The sequence below is a fragment of the Nelumbo nucifera genome, chromosome 1, assembly GCF_055504915.1.
Source record: "Nelumbo nucifera cultivar China Antique chromosome 1, China Antique-T2T, whole genome shotgun sequence".
Lineage (NCBI taxonomy): Eukaryota > Viridiplantae > Streptophyta > Magnoliopsida > Proteales > Nelumbonaceae > Nelumbo > Nelumbo nucifera.
In genome coordinates this window covers 156,372,618-156,382,454 of record NC_142649.1, presented here as the reverse complement: position 1 = coordinate 156,382,454, position 9,837 = coordinate 156,372,618, and the positions used below count along the sequence as shown (strand labels likewise).

Here is a 9,837-nt window from a genome sequence, read left to right as displayed (position 1 = left end):
TTAATTATACTTGAGCACAATTCAACCTTTATAAAATTTTAATTATATATTGAATAATTGGGTGTAAGTTGGAGATGGACACCGAACCATGAGTGTTTCAAGGTTCCATCTTCAATAAGATGGCGTCAATTAAAATAGATAATAAATTTTAGGGAGAATGATTGATATCTCCAGTGTCAGAATTTGTAGGTTCAAAGTAAATTTGGGGTAGGGTTAGTTCGAAATTGATGCCAATGTAGGGTCGGGTATAGGGTGCATAGGATATGGTTTTTGAACGTTTTAAATATTTATAGCTGTGCAGTGAGAATCCGATTTCTGCATTGGATGTATCCGTACTTCTCCATAAATTCTAATCTTTCTACTTTGTAATGGAAAAGTACATTAACATTATTTTCATCCCATTGGTGGATTTCTTCCGATGGAGGGATTTAATAGTTAGAATTTGCATGGGCGCCCATCCCAGAATGTACTGGAAACATTTCCCCTTGATAAAGTATGGGAGATGTACATGTGAGGCCTGGAGTGAGATCTGTTGGGAGCCAATCTGAGTTCTGATTGGGGATAAGTTGAGTTCAAATCCGCCCCTACAAGATTGCTCCCCATAACGTCTCACAACACATCCCCGTCATGTATTGGGAATACCTCTCAATGATGACATTGTCATTGTGGGGAGCAATCTTGTGGGAGCTGATTTGGTCTTGGATAAGTTGATATTTGATATTATCCAATCATGACATCAAGTAATCTGAAAATGGTATTAAAATAAGGATAGTTGATTTAATTGGGATAATGGGCGATCCCTCCCTCGTGATTTCTTGGTTCCTATGTTGGATTCTGATGTAATTGACATTTGAGTTGAATGAATTTGTTTTTGGGCGTTTTAAAAGAAAAAATTATGGGTAAAAGATAGGGATGGAAATTTCATGGGAATTTTTGGGTATCCGACCGTCTTGATCCTAATAAGACCCATTTATCAAATTCCAATCATTCAACTTTCATGTTTATTTGTTTACCCATTTACCCTTAAGGTTAAATAGTTAAGAACAAAAGTCAAAAACCTATTGATGGGTAACTTTTGGGGTTTTTTCGATTTTTGGTTCTTTGAAATTACAAACTTATTTGTTTATCCATTCTTTTATATCACTTAGTTTATTTATTTTTTGACTTGTACTATCTTTGTTTTGTTTTTTTTATAAGGAAGAAGTTTATGTAATATTGGTTCTTGTTGAATGTTGTTAGTTGATACTGAACTTTGAAGAATATCTTTTTATATACGACCAGCACCGGGACACTGCCCAAATGCAATAGCATGAGTGGCCCAAACTTCTGAGACAGGGCCTTGAGAGAGCGGTGGGGGAGTGCACCAAGTTGGTGAAAATTGCCGATGATTGGAATCCTCGGAGGAGACGGTGGCAACTTGATCGAACATCTCCGGAGTCTGAATAGAAAGACAAGAGAGAAGAGGAGAAGAAGAGGGAGTGACAAAAGAGGCAACAGAATTACTTGTTGCTCGGCCATTGGAGTACTGGTGTGCTCCAAGCGTCAAGGATAAGGTCAGAGGTCGGCAAATGGTCCTAATCAATAAATATTGCTCTCTAAACTAGCTCTTGCAAAGAAACAAAAGAAGACGTGTTGCACTTGCACACTCTCACCGTGACAAATACGGAAGCCGCCCCTACTTAATTATTCAACCATCTCGGGGTGAATAATTATCACTCTTAAGAGAAATATGAATAACTAATTACTTCTCTTCAGTGTCAAATTTATTGCCCATGTGTCAGTGGGTTAATCGTTGAGGCCCCATGCGACACTTGAATGCGACGAATAAGCCTAAGCAATAAAGTTAATATATACAAAAAGGCAACAAAATAGCACACGAATTAGCAGAAGGCTATTTGTATTGCATTAATAGATGGCAAGCACAAGCATACAGTTCAGTGTCAAGAGGATCTTGTGCTTAACCTTTATACGCTACTGATTCACTCGACTACCTACCTCCCCTCAAAGAGTACGTTAAGTTTTGGGGGAATGACATAAGAAAACCTCAAAAGAGTGGAAAATCATACTAAGTAATTACAATAACACCATTGGCGGTCCCCCCTTACAAGATACATACATAGCCCACCCATGACACACATGATGACACCATGAAGACACGCTGTAGGCACTCTGATGGCATGATGGTAGGTGTTTGATGGCGTGGTGAAGGAGTCACTTGTGACACGTGTGGATTTCACATGTTTGAAGAATTCGTACTTTGAGGAGGTACCCACGATTTCACATGTTTGAGAGTTAAATCGTGGGTACCTCCTCTAGTTGAAGGGGGTGACTTTATGTAAACACAGGTTGTCATGAGTTTCATGTAGCACGTCCGAGATCTTTGGGAGGACGTGTTTCATAGGCCCACCACGCTTGGAGATGGTTTCCGCATAAAGGAATAAAGCTTATCCGGTTGTCTCCGAAGTGGGTAGGGCGGGAGCCAACTCTATTGGTCAAGCAACGTGATCCCAGAGGACTCAAGGGCGACAAGTCACATGCAATGGAGGGAGACCTCGAATCGGCATCTCAGTCACTAAGGGAGATCTTGGCTCAGCACCTCGACAATTGAGGAGACCTCAGCTTGGCACCTTGTCAACTAAGGGAGACCTTAGCTCGACACCTCGCCTGCTAGGGAAACCTCTGCTCGACCCTTCAGCAGTTGAGGGAGACAAATGGTATTCTTGTAATTTATAAGAAAAAGAGAGAGAGTTGGTAGGAGAGAGTGGCATTCTTGTAATTTAAAAGACAAAAAAAAGCAAAAGAGAGATAGTTGGTAGAGAGTGGCATTCTTGTAATTTCTAAGAAAAAAAGGCAAAAAATACTATTAGATTCCGTTTTCCTCATTCTGAGGCCTTCTTATGTACACATTTCAGGGGGCTCGCTCATAAACTATGAGGCTCGGGCTTGATTTGAATTAGAGACTTGAGCTCAAGCTCGACTTTATTTAAAAACTTGGAAGTTTGAGCTTGGCTACTTTTGATTGTAGGTCTCCCAAGCAGTTGAGGTGTCGAACCGAGGTTCCGAGCCAAGGTCTCCCTCAATTGCCAAGGTGCCAAACCGAGGTCTCCCTCAGCTACTGAAGTGTCGAGCTAAGGTTTTCCTAGTAGAAGAGGTGTCGAGCTAAGCTTTCCCTTAATTGACAAGGTGCCGAGCTGAGGCCTCCCTCAATTATCAAAATGAAAAGCCAAGATTTCCCTGAGTGACCGAGGTGCTGAGCCGAGGTCTCCCTCAGTGATCGAGGTGTTGTTTAGGTTGAGCGCAATTCAAATTAGAGTCTTGAGCTTGAGCTTAGAAGTTCGAGCTTGGCTCGAACTTTACTACAAACAAACTGCTTTAAGCTAGAGTGAAACACGGCAAGTGAGAAATTTTGTTTGGGAAAAAATTGTTGATAATATAAAGGAGAAACTTATTTTGGGAGAAGAAAGTGTTTAGTGGATGATGTTTTCCAGAAAAAATTAACACTCCACAAAATGAAGTAAATCCAATTGGGATGTGTTAAAAAAAAGGAAAGAAAATCAACAAATAGACAAGAAAAGAGATTGTTGAGAGACTTGCCATGTGGCCTAATGAAATGACTGGATAGGGTAAAAGAAAGAATGAGACAGCTAAGAAGGGATAGATGCGAAAGGAGAGATGAGAGTAGGGGGGAAAAGGAGAAGGAAAAGGATGCTGATGTGGGACTAATAGCTTTATAATATGATATAGATATAGATAGATTAAAACATAGGGAAAATCTATGATGCAGAAAAGGTATGATATGAGAAAAGTTTTGACCAATCAAAACCCATACATGAATTTTGATAAATAACACCTGATTGACTACCAGGTTTATCAATTCCGATTAAAGGCCGGCAATGTGGCTGCTTGTATTTATTTAAAGTTAATAGGTAAAGAAGTGTTATTCAAATTCGATCGTACGTTAATAATATTTGAATAATCCAAAACGAAATATATCAAATCTTGAATTCAAACTGATTTTCCAATATCGTTTACACCCCCATTTTTGAGTGTCTTTCGTTCTCGGTTTTGCGCAATAATCCAACTATTTGTAAAACACTAAAATCTCATCATCACATCTCCCCGTCAATAAAAACATATAAATATAGATTTAGTGGCTGAAATGTTGTGACGGAAGTGTAACGACAAATTTTTGTGAGGACAAAATCCCATCTCGTCTTTCTTATCTCGAGATTTAAGCAGTCCAACAACTTTTTGTACAAGCCTATAATTGGGCAATGGTTTTGATTTGTCATAATTTCATCAATTTGACACCATCTAAAAACAGAGGAGGTGAGTGGTGCATCTTACCAGTATACCGCTCCCCATCGAATTTATGCCCACAACTCTCTACCCGCCAAACAAATCAATGGCGGAGTAGCAAGGAATTCGGTTTCCTCTCTTGTCACTCCCTCTTCTTTTCCTCTTCTCTTTTGTCTGCCTGTTCAGACTCCGGAGGTGTTCGGTCAAGTTGCCACCGTCTCCTCCGGGGATTCCAATCATCGGCAATTTTCACCGACTTGAAGTACTCCCACACCACTCTCTCAAGGCCCTGTCTCAGAAGTATGGGCCACTCATGCTATTGCATTTGGGCAGTGTCCTGGTGCTGGTCGTTTCCTCTGCAGACATGTCTGTGGAGATCTCTAAGACCCAAGATATTAACTTTGCAAATAGGCCTGTTACAACTGCTGCACGGACGCTTCTCTATTGCTGCACCGACGTGGGTTTGCACCCTATGGTGAGTACTGGAGACAGGTGAGGAAGATATCTGTCCTCCAACTCCTCAGCGCCAAGAGAGTGCAGTCATTCACAAGGGAAGAAAAGGTTGCTCTTTTGATCAACAAGATATCTCACTCCTGCCAATTACGTAGCTCAGTTAATCTAAGCGAGTTACTTCCCATCTATCCCATAACTTGATTTCTAGAGCTGCTTTCAGTAGCAAGTTTGAAGCAGAGGATGATGATAGCAGACGGATTGGGCATTTGACGAGGGAGGTAATGTCACTTTTGGGAATGTTTAGTGTTCGGGATTTCTTCCCCTACTTTGGATGGATCGATACAGTCACCGGATTGGATGGGAAGCTAAGTAGGACGTCTCAAGAGTTGGATAAAACTCATGGATCAAGTGATCAGAGATCATGTTAGTACTACTGATGATCAAAGAAGTTAGGACCAGAGGGATGAAGAAGACTTTCTGGATATTTTGCTCCAAGCTCAGAAGATTTCAACGCTCGATATCCCCATCACTCGAGACAACATCAAAGCAATCATGTTGGTAATATTCATTTCTGTTTCTGAACCACCAAATATTAATTAAGCACACTGGTTTCATCTTCTCAGCTTAGGCCTCCTTTAATTTCTCGAATTGTTCTATATATCATTTAGAAATTGATCCATGCGTCGACCTACAAATGCAATTTTGTACTCATTTTTACTTTTAAACAAACCTTTTGGCTTTTGCCCTCCACATAATATATATTTCTTATCTAATTTGCTGATTATATATCATGTTCCCACTACTTATTCACTGGACATGTTTATTGGTGGAAGTGATACAACGGCCATTACTGTGGAATGGAGCATGGCCGAACTCGTCAGGAATCCTAAAGTGATGAGAAAATCCCAAGAAGAAGTTAGACGTGCTGTGGGTAAGAAATCCAAGTTTGAAGAAGATGACATTCCTCAAATGGCTTATTTAAAAGCTGTTATCAAAGAGACTCTAAGATTACATCCTCCTTCTCCCTTTTTGGTTCCAAGAGAGTCCATTAGAGCTACCAATGTCAATGGCTATCATATCTCACCTAAAACCAGAGTTTTCATCAATGTTTGTCCGGGCAATCCAAAGAGACCCCAAACTGTGGGAGAACCCAGAAGAGTTCACTCCAGAGAGATTAATTATGAACAACCCAGTCGATTTTCAGAGCCAGGACTTTCACTTCCTTCCTTTTGGTGCAGGGAGACGGGGTTGTCCTGGAATACCTTTTGGTTTGGCAGCAATTGAGCTAATTCTTGCCAACCTCTTATATTGGTTTGATTGGGAGTTGCCTGCAGGCAACACAAAAATGGAGGACCTGGACGTTGATGAAGATTTTGGAATCACAGTTCACAAAAAGAATCCTCTTCATCTTGTTCCAAAGTTTCATTTCTCTGAATGAAATTAATGACAAGAACCTCGATATGAGTGTTGGGATTTATCTTCCAACTATTCTTTGTTTTCCGTGCAAATGTTAAACTACTTCATCATTCAAACATAAGAAAGCTTTTAGTGCTTCTGCTTGATGGATGTTCGGATGTTCCTCAGTTTAATGGTGGAGCAAACACCATGAGACATCCTGTGCCATAGGATCAACTGAGCTATGATTTGGTATTTTATGTATTGGTAATGAATTACAAAATCCATGTGGGAATTCAACGATTGAAGTACTATATAATTCTGTACTATTTAAAAAGGTAATTCTTCTCTCCATAGTTTGAATAGTTCAAGATAATTAGTTTGTATTTATCTCTAATTCTCTATGCAATTGCATAAACTTCGGCAAATTAAGAAGATTGGCAGCTTTAGGGTTGTTCTACATCACCAGCCACCTCGTTTGCTATGGCAAAAACAGTTAGCTCAATGGCCTTACCCAGCAAATACACAAAGAGACTGTTTTCAAGATTTGAACCCTGATCATCCAGTTATCTTCTTCTAATCCTGTTAGAAATTAAAAGAAAATTGGAGAACTATAAACCGGTCCCTTGGGCCCTGTTTGACAACGTTCCACGGGAATGTTTCGCAGGTTTGGTACAAGAAAAACATAAAAAAAAAGGTATTCTCGCATGAGAACGACATCCAAAGAATGTGTTTTTTGGGAGTGAAAAATCAATGCACCCAAAGAATGTATTCCTAGGGAATGTGTGGTTCCCACAACGTTAACCCCTATTAACGAATACATGCTAACGACTCCCACGTGAGAGAAGGGGTATTTTGGGCATTTCGCACTAAATGATAGAAAAAAGCCCTACCAAACATTTTTGTTCGGCAATGAACTCCTCCAACTTGCTGCTACAAATCTCAGATGAAGGAGAGACTCCCTTGGCTCCAACCGGACAACGAGCGAATGGTAGAAAGAACCGGTGACATTTCCAGTTAGGAACGCGTCAGTAGGTATGTTGTTTCATCACCGTACCTGGTTTTGTATTGTGTGCTCTGTTTTAAACCCGCCTTTTCTCCTGCCAGATTCACCTAAAATCGTTTTTGCTCCCAATTCAAAGATGAATTATAAACCATCTCTAACCGATGCAATCTGAAATTGTTTTTCTTATATTATTTTGTTTGCATTTGTTAATTGTTATGCCGAATGGGTGTGGTTTCTTCTCTAATTCATCAATGGTTATATGTTATGCCCAATGGGTGGAGTTTCTTCTCTAATTCCATCAGTGTGTTTTGTTATATGTTGAATATCATGAAGATTGTCCTTTGTTATGTGTTATGAACCTTTGTTCATGTGTTGGATTGTTATGCCTTTTGTTATGTATTCTATTATCAATTTGATGCAGGATGAATATTTTAAATTTGAAAAAAAAATAAAAATAGATAAAATAATAAAGGAATAGCATATCTATATGAATGAAAACATAGGATTGGGAATTGACAGCTCATATTAAAGAAGCAAGTATGGTATTGGTAACAAATAAAGAAGCCAAAGGTTAAAATTTTTAGTTTGATGGATTAAGTTCTATACAAAAAACAAGTATGCTATTTGTTGATTTTAGAGCTCCCACACTCATCATGACTGAAAGTTGATTACAACTGATGGGGATTTCAGATTTCAATTTTTTTTATTATCAATTGAAAGTTGATTATAATGACTGAAACAAGATGATACAAATCAGATGGAACAAGCTCCCACACCCATCATGACCAAAAGTTGATTTTAGCTGATGGGGATTTCAGTTCTCTTCTTTTTTTTTTGCTGATTATCAACTGAAAGTTGATTATAATTACTAAAACAAGCTGATGGAAATCAAATGGAATAAGCTCTCACACCCATCATGACCGAAACTTGTTCTCAGCTGATGGGGATTTCAGTTCTCTCTCTTTTTTTCTTTTTTGATTATCTGATCATAATGACTGAAATAAGATGATGCCAAAGGTTAGAAGAATACCATTCTACCCCTTCCAAGACTCCAATAACTAGAACCAACATTGGGTGATGGGCAAGGATCAAGTAATGGGTATTTCTTCTTTGTTATGCAGAATATTTAGTGAGATAAGCTGGTATTGGTGGACAAAAGAGTCAAAACTTTATGTTATTAGTTAATTTATTGGATTTTTTGTAACATTTCTATGATAGTTTTTGGCATGTCGTGTTGTAACTTCTCTATTAGAATGTTTTTAGAATTGTGGAGTGATATGTGATGGGTTTACGAACAGATGGCATCAAGTCAAAAGGGGAAAGAGATTGCTACAAGTCAGGCTAATGATGAAAAGGACACGTTATGGTGTAGCAAGATGGAGTGTGAGAGACGAGAGGGTATTCATCGATCACCTTGATGCACGAAGAGTTCAAGAAGAGAAACCAACCAACCACAACCTTCAACAAAGCTGGTTGGAATGTGATTAGGAAGCAATTTCATGAGAAGATTGGTAATGATTATTCAGACATGCAGTTTAAAAACAAATTTAACAGGCTGAGATTGGTGTATAGGGAATTTGAAAAGTTACTTAAGCACATGGGTTTGGATATGTGGGTGGATTTGCAAAACTGATGTTAAGAAATAGTTTGATCATCCAAATGTTATTTCTGTTCCTGTAGAACAAAAATTTGTTTTCGAAAAACAATTTGCCAAACGTATCTGTTACTCCTGAAGAGCAATAAATAAAATACTTGTTCTGGAACAGGAACATGTGGGAACATTGCCAAACAGGGCCCTTTTCCCATTTTCTTCTCCATATCATATTTTACTTCTTTGTTGCTTGGGCAACTTGTTCACATATATGCTCTTTTATCCTTCCTAGTAGATAATCAAGAACAATGACCTTTAAGGATTGAGAGAAGTGGCTTTGGAACCTTTAGTATTGTAAGGTTCAAATATGGGAATGAAACAGATCCGTGATATATAGCAAATCAGTGATGAGGTTAATAATGTAGTCATATTAGTACCAAATATGATTTCACAAATAACATATAAGATCATATCACCTTAGTTATTCTTTATCATGGGAAATATTACTTTGACCCTGTTTTTATCTTCTATTAGAGTTATAGATCTAAACGATCAATCAAAATGCTCATAGAAGCAATGGCATCATGATCTTCACTGGTGGGTGAGAATATCAAAAATCAACTTCTATCTGTGAAAGAGAAATGGGATGGGCGAAGGAGGAGGAAGTATGAGAAGAGAGCAGAAGAAAATAATTATCTACCTATATCCGGGTTATAACTATATATATATATATAAGGAGATTGAAAGGTGGGGAAGCGTCTGAAGTGGCAACAGAGATGGAGCAATTTTGAATAAGAGAACAAATGGTTGTAGGGTTAAACTTACACGGTTCAATGCCTTATTTTGTCAAATTTATTTTATTTTAAGGTTCAACTATTGGGTATTTGGGTATACTGCAATAACTACAGCAAAGTGGCTATAGCAGATCCAAACTCCTAAATTTGGTAATTGCACAATCAAAATAACATTCTGTTACACAACATTTACAGAGTCAAAATAACAAAAAAGATCTTTTAAACTGGTCTAAGTAGTGATGCAATTTCCAATCAAAATGCTCCAGGGATCCTCTGATTCCTTCAACAACTGCTTTGGC

At 38.5% G+C, this 9,837-nt stretch overlaps 1 pseudogene across 1 annotated transcript; it reads left to right on the top strand.

The window, feature by feature from the left end:
- The first annotated feature begins 2,147 nt into the window (after positions 1 to 2,147).
- Positions 2,148 to 8,970, top strand: LOC104602760 (cytochrome P450 71A1 pseudogene; annotated as a pseudogene). Its single transcript, XR_016082940.1, has 5 exons — positions 2,148 to 2,183; positions 4,418 to 5,306; positions 5,562 to 6,485; positions 6,815 to 7,182; positions 8,452 to 8,970. The product of XR_016082940.1 is annotated as a cytochrome P450 71A1 pseudogene (transcript).
- Positions 8,971 to 9,837: the final 867 nt, after the last annotated feature.